The following is a 15,665-nucleotide window of genomic DNA, read 5'->3' as shown; positions in this document are numbered from 1 at the left end:
TAGTACTTCCAAAAGTTTAAAAAATGTGAACTGGGGATCAGAAATACTCATTTTCAGGGCGCCTGGGTGGCTCAGTTGGTTAAGCGACTGCCTTCGGCTCAGGTCATGATCCTGGAGTCCCTGGACCGAGTCCCGCATCGGGCTCCCTGCTTGGAGGGAAGCCTGCTTCTCCCTCTCCCACTCCCCGTTTGTGTTCCCTCTCTCGCTGTGTCTTTCTCTGTCAAATAAATAAATAAGATCTTTAAAAAAAAAAAAAAAAGAAATACTCATTTTCAACCAATTTACAAGATAGAAAAGTTCTTGAAAGCAATGCTGAACAAATAATACAGGAAAAGCTGGATTAATATAAATTAGAAATTAAGAAATCAAATCTATAAAAGCTTTCAAAAATTCCAAATCCTTTTCCTTTATTTTCTCATTTCTTTCATTGCGTAAGTTTATTTTATTGCCTTTTCTCCCTTATAACAAGAACAATGCAGCCTTAGGCTCATTGCAGATAAAACAAATAAAAACAAATAAAAAGATTAACATATGAATACTGATTATTCTGTGTACTTTAATAACTTGATAGATGGCCTTCCAAATAATTTTTAATACTTTTTAAAAGCGATCAAGCCACACCTATTCTTTTGAAAATTATCAGAAGCTATATAACTGATTCCATCCCGTGGACATTTAGGTTGTTTCCAACTAACTCATTTATTGGATATTGAGGTTGTTTCCAACTGGTCGCCCCCCCCCCTTTTTTTTAAGGATTTTATTTGGTTATTTGAGGGAGAGAGAGCATGAATGGGTGGAGGGGCAGAGGGAGAGGGAAAGGGAGAAGCAGACTCCCCACTGAGCTCAGAGCCTAGCTGGGGCTCCACATGGGGCTCGATCCCAGGACCCTGAGATCATGACCTGAGCCGAAGTTGGACACTTAACTGACTGAGCCACCTAGGAGCCTCTCCAACTGTTGGATATTAGGTTATTTCCAACTCATTACTGTTGTATTACTTACTGCTACTGTAACATATTACTACAAATTTAGTAGCTTAAAACAACACTAAGTTATTCTCTTACAGTTCTGGACATCAGAAATCTGAATCAGTTTCACTGGGCTAAAGTCGGATGTCAGCAGGGCCGGTTCCTTCTGGAGGCTGTGAGTGGACAATTCATTCCCTTGCCTTTTCCAGCTTCTAGAGGCTGCCAGCGTTCTAATCTCTGCTTTTGTCACATTGCCTTCTCTTTTGTATGGTATCTCCCCCTACTTTCCTGTTATGAGGACACCTGTGATTATATCATTGGGCCCACCTGGGTAATGCAGGTACTCTCTCCATCTCAAGGCCCTTAATCACATCTGCAAAGGCCCTTTTGCCATATAATGTAACATATTTCTAGGTTCCAGGGATTAAAATATGCACATCTTGAGGGGCCGCTATTCTTCCAGCCAATAACAATCAGTATAAACAATGTGAACAGGTAAAATAATCTAGGTAAAAAAATCCTGAAAATGTTATGAAATGTGCTAACAATGTTTAAAGACATCTGAGCCGTTGTAAAACCGCCAAAACTTCTAATACTGCCCAAAATAGGGGCCAGTGGTGTCCATTTTAACCAAGACATTTCAACCAGCTTGAGGTCTTGACCAGCCTGTTTCTGCAAATTCCCTGAAGTCCACTATGTAAGGACAAAGAAAAGTAAATAAGGTAGGCTGTGGGGGGTTGTGTGTTTCAGGATATGATTCTCAGAGGGAGTGAAAAGTAGAGAGATAAAGGAAAAGCAGTGGGTCAGGTGATGGGGCCTAAGGGAGAAAGGTCCTGACACAGGGAATGTGCATATGTGAGTAAGGAAAGACCTGCAGATAAAAGAGAGTATCCTGTGTTTCAGGAACTGACGGCAGGTTTATGTGGCTGGTAGTGTATTTTGGGTTGGCACTGGGAGGGGGATGCTGCAATAGAGGAAGCTGGTTAGTTACCTAGGAGCTGGGTCAAGGTGGACCTTGGAAGGCCTGTTGTGTATAGGTTTCATCCTAAGGCACTTGCAGAGCCCTTGAAAATGACCTGGGTCTTCTGCTACGTGAACTTAATATTGCTAATATGGCAACACTCCCCACATTGACCTATATTAGTCTCTCTTTCTCTTTCCTTAAGTAAGCTCTGTGCCCAGTGTGGAGCCTGAACTCATGACCCTGCGATCAAGAGTCATGTGCTCTACCAACTGAGCCAGCCAGGCGCCCCCCCACATTGATCTCTATCTTTCACACAATCCCTGTCGAGATTCCTCCTTTTTTTTTTTTCCTAAAAATTAATGAGCTGATGATCCTAAAATGAATGGAAAGGGCCCAGAATTGTTAAAACAATCTCAAAAAAGAATAAAAAGTTTGGAGGACTTAAATTTCCTGATTTTAGAACTTACGTCAAAACTAGAGTCATGAAATAGCACAATAGTGGCTTCCAGACATAGAGACGAATGGAATAAAAGTCCTTACATTTGCAGCCAATTGATTTTTGACAAGGGAGCCAAGATAATTCAATGGGGACACAATAATCTTCCCAACGAATGGTGTCGGGATAGTTGGTTACTTACAATTTGAACAGCAACAGCATGAACTTAGATCTTATCTGATATCATCCATAAAAGTCAACCAAAATGTCTGGTAAACCTACATTTAAGAGTTAAAATTTGAAAGTGTCTAGAAGAAAACATAAAGCTTTCTTTGAGTCATTAGCTATTAGGGACATGCAAATCAAAACCACAGGGAGATAGCCCTTCATATCCACCTTATAACACCCATAGTGGCTATGATAAAAGAAGACTAATAATAGCAAATAGTGGCAAAGATGTGGAGATCCTGGGACTGTCATACGTTGCTGAGGGAATGGTACAGTTACTTTAGAAAAGAGTTTGGCACTTTCTCAAAATGTTAAACATGTAGTTACCCTATGACTCAGCAACTCCACGCGGGTATCTACCGAAGAGGATTGAAAACATATGTCCACACCAAGCCTTGTACAAGAATATGTCCAGCAGCACTGCTCATAACAGCCAAAGAGTGGAAAGAACCCAAATGTACATCAACTGATGAATGGATAAATAAGATGTGGTCTATCCATACAGTGGAATGTTATGGGCAAAAAAAAGGGTATAATAAAAAGGAGTGAAGTACTGATACATGCTAAAACACAGATGGCCCTTGGAAACATCATGCGAAGTGAAAGAAGCCAGTAAGAATGATCACATATTGTATGATTCCATTTATATAAATATCCAGAATAGGGAAAGCTTTGGCAGCAGAAAAGTAGATTAGTGATTGTCTAGGTTTGAGGGTAGAGGTGACGGAGAGTGGGGAATGATTACTAATGGGTATGGGCTTCTTTGTGGGGTGATGAAAATGTTCTAAAATTAGGTTGTGGTGATGGTTACACAAGTCTGCAAATATGCTAAAAACTTGAATTGCACACTCTAAATAGGTGAATTTTATGGTATGCAAGTTACATCTCAATAAAGATGTATACATTTTTAAAGAATGTACTGGGGATTGACATAGTTTCCATCAGTGTGGGAATGGAAATAGAAGGGGTAAAAATTGGTTGCAGGCAGGCAGGTTAAATATTTCAGGCATGAGTTAAAGCTGGCCAGGTTGTTTTAATTCCAAATTTTATTAAAAATAGATGCTTATTCTCTAGAAGTCTGATGATAGCAGTTTCCCTGTTCTAGTCAACTGCTGACCAACTTCACAATCTTTGTTATAGCCACAGCACACCGTAGCTCTGTAACATGTGACACAGCCAGGGAGAAAGGATGCTTTAGGTTTTATATGGTAAGAGTTTGCTGCTTAGTACGTCAGCTGAGTTAGAGACAGGGGATTAATCAGGCTGTCAGATTGTTCCCCTGAAAATAGATGCAGCACAAGAGATGGTAACCTGTGGCTTTCTCAGTTCAACAAGGCGGCTGGTTAAAATTCTGTATGCCTGCAGTGTCTGAGGCTCTCTCTCCTTGACTGTAATCGACGGCTTTCTCCATTTAGATGTACAGGAGGCTCTCTCTAACAAGTTGCTACTGTTGACATGTTTAAAAAGAAACAATCCCAAAGCCTGCTTTTTAATGTATCCCAGGGCACTCATCAATAATTTGCACTTCAACTAATAACATCCTTATGAAAATCGATTTATTTTTCATCTTCCTTTCTTCTCATGATAAAGATACAGGCAAGCCATAATGTCATAATGTCACAAAATTCAATACAAGTAGCAATCCTTTAACAGTTGGAGACATACATACATTTAAAAAAAAAACCTAGTATATATTTTGTAAAGCAAAAACAGCAATTTAAACATATGTAACTAGGTGTCCTATTCATTTCTTGACTGGTTTAGAAGGACAACTCTGCATGAGAAATGAGAAAATAAGGTAGATTAGTGTTTCCATTCATCTGATGGTGTGGCATGGATATTCCCTGATTATAAATGATTATAAAGCTAAAGGGATGACACAGAGGAATATAAATGTCAAATAACATCCGACAAGCTGTGTCTGACCAAGTGACGGTCAGCCAGCCATGAGTTCATTGATGGCTCTAAAGCTTGGGCTTTTCAGAAGCACACAGAAGTGTCATCTGCAGTTGATTTGGAGTTGGAGCTTTTCTTGTAAATCATAGAACAGCCTTTAAATACTCTTTTAACCTTTGTTAATAAGATGGTTCTCATAACCTTTAGAGGCTCAGGTGTTTTCCTTTACTTGAAGCCAGAGACAAGTCTGGACGGAATATGTTATTGCTCCTGGAAGGGAGCCTGACCTTCGCCAAGGCCCTTGGAGAACAGCTAGGATCAAACAGGTTTGGGGGAGGGGGGTGAAAACGTACAGACTCAGATACAGGAGTCTGGGTGCGGACACATGGGACTAAATATTCATGACCATTTGCACTAACATTCATCTGGTGTCTTTTGCCTTGACCAAGAGTACCTGAAATCAGTCCTATGGAAATGGTAATTAGGTTCAAAGTATTACTGAAAGAAGAATCTCATCTTGATAGTTAACAAAACAACTTGCTACTGTTTGTCCTGACAGCATATGGTTAAACTGTCATTGAATATGAGCCTTGGAAAGGTTCACCCAGAACTTGAGCACCACTGACTCCTTAGGACACCTGGACTCTGAAAAAGGCCATTTCTTCCAAAGCCCCCAGTTTGAGGGTGAGGGGCTGGCAGTCCAGAGAGACAAAGAGAGGGCTGGATAGTGAAGAAGCCGGATCTAGGACCCAGCCTTAGGGACATGGTCTGTGTCTTATCTCTCTACCACATGGGTTGTGTTATCTGCATGTTAGCATGTACTCGCTGTGTGAACTCACATCTCTTCATTTGTAAAATGAACAAAAGAAAACCAGTCACGTAGGATGCTATAAGGGAAAAATGAGGTGTTGAGCATCCATCACTGCCTTTAATAAAAACCCTCTGCACAAGAACCCTGATGTTGTTTTCCTATGTTTTGCCTCATCTTTGATGAATTCTACTACATTTGGAAAATGTAGTCATTGTGGCCCTGGTAAAATATACTGTCATCCTGGGAATTACAAAAACATTGGATACCAGATGCTGCCACACAAATCGGAAGCCTCATCAACATTGAGTCTTGTTCCTGACCTAGAGGAAGAATAATGTATGTGGAAACAATCTGCAAAATGTAAAATGCTATAAAAATGCTAGGTTTTGTTACTCATGTAACAATCTATTTTCATGATTTTTTTTTTTTAGTGGTCCCTAGCAGAGCTCTTGCCCAGAGGATTAAGACAGATCAGCTTTGGTGATAAACATATTTTTGTGCAAGGGTAGCCCTTGGCAACAAGAGGGGTAATTGCTTAGAAACAGCTGCCTTCTGGGAGGAAATAGAGCAAACACGAGTGAAGAATAGTTCCAAATAGTTCTGAGAAAGGCCAGCCTTTACAGCTCAAGAGAGGTATTCGCAGGCTGTTGGTGAGGAGTGGTCTGTCACCCAGAGGGCCAATTGGTTTGGCTGAAGCCAGATTCTGAAGCATTATCAGGGAAGAGAATCCTCTGGAAATCTCTCTTTTTCCTTAAATCTTTTCAGTATCACTTTGAAAGTCTGAGGGTAGAACCTGGGGGCCATCCACATTTTAGAAAACTAAGACTAGTCAGATGTTCAACAGATGGAAGTGTCACTCACCCAAAGGCCAGGGGTATGCTCACTTGTGAAGGCCTCATTGGCTGTGGGGAGACTGAGCCATGGGAAGTAGTAATAATGGGAGAGACTCTCTTTTGGGGTTCCCCAGGGTCAGAGATGACACTTAACCAACAAATGTGTGCTGGAATCCTTTAGTGGGTCAAGGTGAAGGAAGTGACTTCTGTGTGGAAGTTGGTGGGACCCAGGTGACTGACAGTGCTAATGATATGATGGTGATGTGTGTGTGGCGGGGCTGGTAGGGGAGTTGAATGTGCATGTATGGAGGAGTTGTAAAAAAGAAGTAAGATTTTTTTTGCAGTCTCATTTTTTTTCTGTTTATAAAAGAAATACAAGAATATTGTTGAACATATGGGAAAATATAGAAAAGTATAAAGAAGAAAATTAAAATCACCCACAATCTACCACCAAAAAGTAATTAAAAGTACTTTTATGGGTGTTGACCTGGACTGGAAATGAACACGGAAATATGACTATTGGTTTGTTAAAATAGTGGGGAAAGGGATTTTTTGGTCTTTTTTCCTTTTTTGGATTTCAGTGGTTTTTTCTAGTGCTTTTAATAGAAATATATGGATGAAAGAGAACTATAACATATTGGTAAATTTTATAAATTTAGAACGTAACTGTATATGCTGCTTTGTTCTGTTATCTTCACTTTATGCATATTGTGAGCTTTTCCCTTGTATTTTTCTAAAATATGATTTAAATAACTCCTTTGTATTTCATCATGTGAATAGATTATAACTGATCTTAGAAATTCTCTGTTGTGTTCATTTATTTCCATCTTTACTATTATAAATAAGACCATACTTAATATCCTTATATATAATGTGGGTATGGATCTCTATGGCTTCCTTGAGATAATTATTTCAAAGTAAGATCACATGATTAAAAGGGTATACACATTTTTCATGCTCCTGATACATATTATTGGATTTTCTCTGAAAATACTCTATGAATTTATACTTCAGGGGGAGATGTTTGAGAAGCATCAAAGAGGGACCTGGAGAAAGAGATTGGGAGACATCTCCGAGAAGAGCCTAGCAAGAAGGCGAGGAGAGGGGATTCTTAGGAAAGAACCCAGAAATTCTCAGGCATTTGTGCCAGAAGAAGAAGAAGAAGAAAGAAGAAAGAAGAAGAAGAGGAAGAAGAAGAAGGGGACGAGGAAGAGGAAAGAGAAGAAGAAGAAGGAGGAGGAGGAGGAGAAGAAGAAAGAAAAGGAGAAAGAGGAGGAGGAGAAGGAGAAGAAGAGGAGGAGGAGAAGAAGGGGAAGAGGAAGAAGAAGAAGAAGAGGAAAGAGAAGGAGAAGCAGAAGAAGCAGCAGAAGAAGAAGCAGAAGGAGGAGGAGGAGGAAGAGCAGGAGGAGGAGGAAAGAAGATTATTTCTAAGTCTGTTCAATGCACCAGTGACAAAGTCAGCAAAGGGAACTGAGGGTAGCACTTCATCGTGAAGAGGAGGTGAAAGAAAATGATGTATGTGAAAAATGTTCCTTGAACTCTTACGGGCTTTACAAAATGACTCTAGGGTAGCTTATGATGATCCTAGTCACTGAGGAGGACGTGAGGCACAGAAGTTAGGTGACTTTCCCACCATCACACTAATGCAAGTCTGGAATACAGATTCAAAATGATGTCTTCCAAATACCCCATGGTTTTCCACTTGACTTTTTCTATACCCCAAAATAAAGAGGTTGGCCTGATGTCATCTTTTTTCGATACTTTGTGATGAAGCAGAATGCCCCTCCTCACCTTTGGGGCAGGAGCGGCTTCCACAAGGGAGGCTGACATGAGAATGAATGAGGCTGACATATAATAAAAAATATATATATAATATATAATATAAAAATGTTATAAAAATAAAAAATAAAAATATATAATATAATAAAAAGAAAGGACATTTCTACAAAATGAAATGACTCTTTTAAACTCAGAACCCACTATTTTGTCATTTATATATTATTGCGAAGCATAAAAAAGATTTTTATGAGGCTCTTTTCAAAAGGATTACTCAGCTTCTAGCCCAGATTCATAAATTGCAGGTGAGTGTGAGGCTCTTTGATTGAGGCATGACAATTATGCAGCAGGTCATGGCAAGCCAACTCCACTGGGAGGTAGCATGCACACACTCACTGTAACACTCTATCGGGGTGCCTTGATAACACTTGGTCATTTTTCCTGAACTTACCTTATTAAGATGGCTCGCAGAAAGAAATGCTTGGTTCTAGGATTTCTTGCTTTTCTATGGGCTGAATTTGGCATTGAAGGCAAAGAAGCGAAAGAACACACCTGTCATTTGCTGGGCCAGTTTGATCTGAACGGGTATGTAGATGCCAAAAATCACTCACTTGTTATTGGAGGACTGTTTCCTGTTCACTACAGGACCATCCCAGCAAATGAGTCTGTTTTGGAGCCAGTATTTGCAAAATGCGAAGGGTAAGCTGCTCTTCTTGTCTTCTTTTTACATCAGGCCCAAGTGGTGGGGATGAAAGAGTATGGGGTGTGGGAGTCAGAGTCTGGAACTGGGGCCATGACACTGACTCTGACACTAGTTATTTGATGTAGGAAAGGTACTTCCTGTTTCTGAGCCTCGGTTTCTCCAAGGCAGACACTCTAGGATTGCTTAGAAGCGAGAAAAGCTTGGTCTCAGGTGGGTCCTTTCCCACTTTTGTACCTCAGAAAGAAAAAAGACAGGTTTTGTACAATAGAGCACAGTGCCCTTCAGACGGTGGTCTCTGGACCAGCAGCATCAGCAGCACCTAAAAGCTTGTTAAAAATGTGGAATCTCAGGCTGCTTCCCACATCTGCTGAACCAGAATCAGCATTTTGATAAGACCTCCCTGTAATTCATGTGTACATTAAAGTTTGAGAAGCACCAATGTAGAATTATGCAGTGTTGCAGCTTTATTGTGAATTGTTAATTACACTAAGCTCTCCTCAAGTGAAAATACAAGGTGTGGGGATGCCCATTTATTTCTGAGCTAATATTCATAGTAAGATTCCTTCCCCTGGAAGGTTTCTGCCCTGCTCATGCCAAAATTGTCACGTGAGGACATGGGATCCATGACTGATAATCTGAATTTACTAACAACGCATTTTAAGAAAGGTAAACAAGGCTTAGATTTGTGTGTGCGAGCATGGTCCTGGGCGCGCACACACACACACTTTAGCTACAAAGAATGCCAGAAATTAAAACAAAGGAAAACAACTATCCACTACTTTACTACCATAACAAAGCAGCTCTTTTCCCTTTATTTTCTCAGCCCTGTATATAAGTGCAACCATAATTTTTGCATAGCTGTGAACACAGTATGGACACAGTTTTATATTGGGCATTTTACATTATATAGTAAGCATTTCTATGATGCTTCATGGTAATTATGATTATAAATGCATGCTGTGAGGGGCACCTGGGTGGCTCAGTCATTGGCTGTCTGCCTTCGGCTCAGGTCATGATCCCAGGGTCCTGGGATCGAGCCCCACATCGGGCTTCCTGCTCCGCGGGAAGCCTGCTTCCCCTCTCCCACTCTCCCCTGCTTGTGTTCCCTCTCTCACTGTCTCTCTCTCTGTCAAATAAATAAATAAAATCTTTAAAAAAAAATGCATGCTGTGAATTTTAGCAACTTCCTTTTTTTTTTAAAGATTTATTTATTTATTTGAGAGAGTGAGAGAGAGAGAGCATATAGAAGGAGAGGGAGAAGCCGACTTCCCACCAAGCAGAGAGCCCTACCTGGGGCTCCATCCCAGGACCCCAAGATCATGACCTGAGCTAAAGGCAGATGCTTAACTTACTGAGCTACCCAGGTGCTCCTTAGCAACTTATTATACAATTAAATCTTTACTGATCACAACTCTTTTCCTTTGGTCTTATCTCATGCCACATATTTGAAATATCATTAGAGGGATGGATAAACAGTAATGTTGTTGGCAAAATGAAAGGATTCCAATCAGTCTCACTGACCTCTTTCCTGGACCTCCTGATTCTTTTCCATTCTTACAGGGAAGCAAAAGAAAGAGAGATGAGAAGGGCTTTTGCTCACAGCTACACTGTTCTAGGGTCAGTTCATTATTTATCACAGAAGTTTACACATTCAGTCTCTGAAATATAGAATGAACACTAGAGTTTATCATAGTACACTTACATTTTGTAAATACACTTAATTTGTTCCTCACCTTCCATCAGAATTTCTGAAGGTTATCTTCCTAGCAAGGCTAACCGGAAAAAAGCCAACAGATAAGTTTTTAATAAAAATCCACCCCTTTCACTAAAAGAAATGATTTCCACTGTGGTTGAAATCTTGGCATTCTTTTCATAGCTAAAATTTGTGTGTGTATGTGTGGGGGCGTGCGCATGCATGCATGTGCATGAGAAGTAAGTATTTAAAAAATTATTCACTGTGTCAGGGATATTTTGATTTTCCTACCTAGTCCACCTGTTCTTATTTAATTTGCAGAGTAGTCTGATAGTTGATTTACATGTTCTGTCCAGCGATTTCAATTGTGATCAGTGGGAGAGATAAGGTGTGTATTTATTCCATCTTAACTTTAATATGAACCCCGAGGAGTCTTTAAAAGGATTTCTTCAGCATCTTCTGACTTTCAGTGTTGCTGCTGATTCATGATGTTGTGTGTGAAGCTTGTTTCATGGAGTCTAGGGCATCTAAAAAGCCAGTTCCTTGTTCTCAATGTGGCTCAGGAATGCAAGGTATCATGGTGGGTGTTCCACTTGTCTCTGAACCTTGTTTGCCTGAAACCCAAATTGTTCATGTTTATGCTATTCCAGGCTAAAACTTGCCCCAGCACCTTAATCCACCTTGAATGTATCTATACATTTTGGATATTAATATTCCATTTAAAAAATTGATATATGGTCTTCAAACTTATAATTCATTTTCACCCATCCTGTCAGCAAGTTTCTCCCATCTCATCCCCAGTGTTCTCCAAGACCCTCAGTGCTCCTCCCTGTGATGCAAATTTCCCTCCTGTTTGGAGCGTCCCATTGGGACTGGCCTAGCTTAGGATGTGCTCAGGGGCCAAACTGGTTCTACTCTGGTAGTACTTTCATTTTGGCACCATTAACCTAGCTAGACCTGATCTAGAAATTCAAGTTGGGTTTGGAGAAGTCTTGTTCTCCAACACAGAACAAGATAGGCTGCAGACAAAGGGAACAGTATGTGTGAAGGCACATTCTCAAAAAGAGAACATGAAACATTCTAGGAATGGACAGATCAGTACTTTGGGAGGATGAAGTTGGAGTGGGTGTGGCACAGGGAAATGGAGACTGGAGAACCAGAAGGTGCCAGAACATGAAGGGCTTCATCATCCTAAGATAGCTCGTTTCCAAATTTACTCAGGGAGCAATATAAATAGGCATATATGGTTTTGAAATAAATACAGCAATATCTTTTTTAAGGTAATATAGCAATATATTTCAAGAGCAAGAAAAACGTTCAATACTTCAATACTATGTGGGATGGGGATTTGATGGGGATTGCATCCTTCAAGCCTCAGCTTGGCTGTTCTGTCCTCCAGAGTGTGGTCCGTCCTTTCTATTTCATGGCCCCTACTTTCATCCCTATCACTCTTTTTATGATTTGGTGCACTGCTTGGCTATTTTTCTGTTTCTTCACCTGTATCCTACAGTGCCTATCTTGTTCTGTGTTGTACTTATAATGTCTAGCACTAGTAGAACTCAGTAACTATTTATTAAATAAAAAACAAAGCTAAACTAAACTAAAAAACAAACAAACCAAAGAAACATGGAGGAGAAATCTAATCTCCTGGCAGGGTTATTTGCTATTAGACGTTTAATAAAAAACATTTATTGAGTAGAAGATAGAGAGTTAGATACTATAGCTACAGAAAATATTAAGACAAAAATTCTTGAGATCCTTGCTTTTATTTTATTTATTTATTTATTTTATTTTTTATTCTTATGTTAATCCCCATACATTACATCATTAGTTTTAGATGAAGTGTTCCATGATTCATTGTTTGTGCATAACACCCAGTGCTCCATGCAGAATGTGCCCTCCTCAATACCCACCACCAGGCTAACCCATCCTCCCACCCCCCTCCCCTCTAGAACCCTCAGTTTGTTTTTCAGAGTCCATCGTCTCGCATGGTTCGTCTACCCTTCCAATTTCCCCCGCTTCATTCTTCCCCTCCCGCTACCTTCTTCTTCTTCTTTTTTTTCCCTTAACATATATTGCATTATTTGTTTCAGAGGTACAGATCTGAGATTCAAAAGTCTTGCACAATTCACAGCGCTTACCAGAGCACATACCCTCCCCAGTGTCTATCACCCAGTCACCCCATCCCTGCCACCCCACCCCCCACTCCAGCAACCCTCAGTTTGTTTCCTGCGATTAAGAATTCCTCATATCAGTGAGATCATATGATACATGTCTTTCTCTGTTTGACTTATTTCACTCAACATAATACCCTCCAGTTCCATCCATGTCGTTGCAAATGGCAAGATCTCATTCCTTTTGATGGCTGCATAATATTCCATTGTATATATATACCACATCTTCTTTATCCATTCATCTGTCGATGGACATCTTGGCTCTTTCCACAGTTTGGCTATTGTGGACATTGCTGCTATAAACATCGGGGTGCACGTACCCCTTCGGATCCCTACTTTTGTATCTTTGGGGTAAATACCCAGTAGTGCAATTGCTGGATCATAGGGTAGCTCTATTTTCAACTTTTTGAGGAACATCCATACAGTTTTCCAGAGTGGCTGCACCAGCTTGCCTTCCCACCAACAGTGTAGGAGGGTTCCCCTTTCTCCGCATCCCCGCCAACATCTGTCGTTTCCTGACTCGTTAATTTTAGCCATTCTGACTGGTGTGAGGTGGTATCTCATTGAGGTTTTGATTTGGATTTCCCTGATGCCGAGCGATATTGAGCACTTGTTCATGTGTCTGTTGGCCATTTGGATGTCTTCTTTGTAAAAATGTCTGTTCATGTCTTCTGCCCATTTCTTGATTGGATTCTTTGTTCTTTGGGTGTTGAGTTTGATGAGTTCTTTATAGATTTTGGATACTAGCCCTTTATCTGATATGTCATTTGCAAATATCTTCTCCCATTCTGTTGGTTGTCTTTTGGTTTTGTTGACGGTTGCCTTTGCTTTGCAAAAGCTTTTTATCTTGATGAAGTCCCAAGAGTTCATTTTTGCCCTTGCTTCCCTTGCCTTTGGCGATGTTTCTAGGAAGAAGTTGCTTCGGCTGAGGTCAAAGAGGTTGCTGCCTGTGTTCTCCTTTAGGATTTTGATGGACTCCTGTCTCACATTGAGGTCTTTCAACCATTTTGAGTCTATTTTTGTGTGTGGTGTAAGGAAATGGTCCAGTTTCATTCTTCTGCATGTGGCTGTCCAATTTTCCCAACACCATTTGTTGAAGAGACTGTCTTTGTTCCATTGGACATTCTTTCCTGCTTTGTCAAAGATGAGTTGACCATAGAGTTGAGGGTCCATTTCTGGGCTCTCTATTCTGTTCCATTGATCTATGTGTCTGTTTTTGTGCCAGTACCATACTGTCTTGATGATGACAGCTTTGTAATAGAGCTGGAAGTCCGGAATTGTGATGCCGCCAGCTTTGCTTTTCTTTTTGAACATTCCTCTGGCTATTCGGGGTCTTTTCTGGTTCCATACAAATTTTAGGATTATTTGTTCCATTTCTTTGAAAAAAGTGGATGGTATTTTGATGGGGATTGCATTGAATGTGTAGATTGCTCTAGGTAGCATTGACATCTTCACAATATTTGTTCTTCCAATCCATGAGCATGGAACGTTTTTCCATTTCCTTGTGTCTTCCTCAATTTCTTTCATGAGTATTTTATAGTTTTCTGAGTAAAGACCCTTTGTCTCTTTGGTTAGATTTATTCCTAGGTATCTTATGGTTTTGGGTGCAATTGTAAATGGGATCGACTCCTTAATTTCTCTTTCTTCTGTCTTGTTGTTGGTGTATAGGAATGCCACTGACTTCTGTGCATTGATTTTATATCCTGCCACTTTACTGAATTCCTCTATGAGTTCTAGCAGTTTTGGGGTGGAGTCTTTGGGGTTTTCCACATAAAGTATCATATCATCTGCAAAGAGTGAGAGTTTGACTTCTTCTTTGCCGATTTGGATGCCTTTGATTTCTTTTTGTTGTCTGATTGCTGTGGCTAGGACTTCCAATACTATGTTGAATAGCAGTGGTGATAGTGGACATCCCTGCCGCGTTCCTGACCTTAGGGGGAAAGCTCTCAGTTTTTCCCCATTGAGAATGATATTCGCTGTAGGTTTTTCATAGATGGCTTTTATGATATTGAGGTATGTACCCTCGATCCCTATACTCTGAAGAGTTTTGATCAAGAAAGGATGCTGTACTTTGTCAAAAGCTTTTTCTGCATCTATTGAGAGGATCATATGATTCTTGTTCTTTCTTTTGTTAATGTATTGTATCACGTTGATTGATTTGCAGATGTTGAACCAACCTTGCAGCCCAGGGATAAATCCCACTTGGTCATGGTGAATAATCCTTTTAATGTACTGTTGGATCCTATTGGCTAGTATTTTGGTGAGAATTTTTGCATCCATGTTCATCAGGGATATTGGTCTGTAATTCTCCTTTTTGATGGGGTCTTTGTCTGGTTTTGGGATCAAGGTAATGCTGGCCTCATAAAATGAGTTTGGAAGTTTTCCTTCCATTTCTATTTTTTGGAACAGTTTCAGAAGAAGAGGTATTAATTCTTCTTGAAATGTTTGGTAGAATTTCCCTGGGAAGCCATCTGGCCCTGGGCTTTTGTTTTTTGGGAGATTTTTGATGACTGCTTCAATTTCCTTAGTGGTTATAGGTCTGTTCAGGTTTTCTATTTCATCCTGGTTCAGTTTTGGTAGTTGATACATCTCTAGGAATGCCTCCATTTCTTCCAGGTTATCTAATTTGCTGGCATAGAGTTGCTCATAATATGTTCTTAAAATTGTTTGTATTTCTTTGGTGTTGGTTGTGACCTCTCCTCTTTCATTCATGATTTTGTTGATTTGGGTCATTTCTCTTCTCTTTTTGATAAGTCTGGCCAGGGGTTTATCAATCTTGTTAATTCTTTCAAAGAACCAGCTCCTAGTTTCGTTGATCTGTTCTACCGTTCTTTTAGTTTCTATTTCATTGATTTCTGCTCTGATCTTTATTATTTCTCTTCTCCTGCTGGGTTTAGGCTTTATTTGCTGTTTTTTCTCCAGCTCCTTTAGGTGTAGGGTTAGGTTGTGTACTTGAGACCTTTCTTGTTTCTTGAGAAAGGCTTGTATTGCTATATACTTTCCTCTTAGGACTGCCTTTGCTGCATCCCAAAGATTTTGAATAGTTGTGTTTTCATTTTCATTGGTTTCCATGTATTTTTTAAATTCTTCTTTAATTTCCTGGTTGACCCATTCATTCTTCAGTAGGATGCTCTTTAGCCTCCATGTATTTGAGTTCTTTCCGACTTTCCTCTTGTGATTGAGTT

At 40.1% G+C, this 15,665-nt stretch overlaps 1 pseudogene; it reads left to right on the top strand.

Annotated features, from left to right (window-relative positions):
* Positions 1-8,370: 8,370 nt before the first annotated feature.
* LOC110591692 overlaps positions 8,371-15,665 on the top strand; it is a 35,071-nt pseudogene continuing 27,776 nt past the window's right edge.

The sequence above is a fragment of the Neomonachus schauinslandi genome, chromosome 1 (genome assembly GCF_002201575.2).
Source record: "Neomonachus schauinslandi chromosome 1, ASM220157v2, whole genome shotgun sequence".
Classification (NCBI taxonomy): Eukaryota; Metazoa; Chordata; class Mammalia; order Carnivora; family Phocidae; genus Neomonachus; species Neomonachus schauinslandi.
This window is presented reverse-complemented; position numbering and strand designations above follow the sequence as displayed.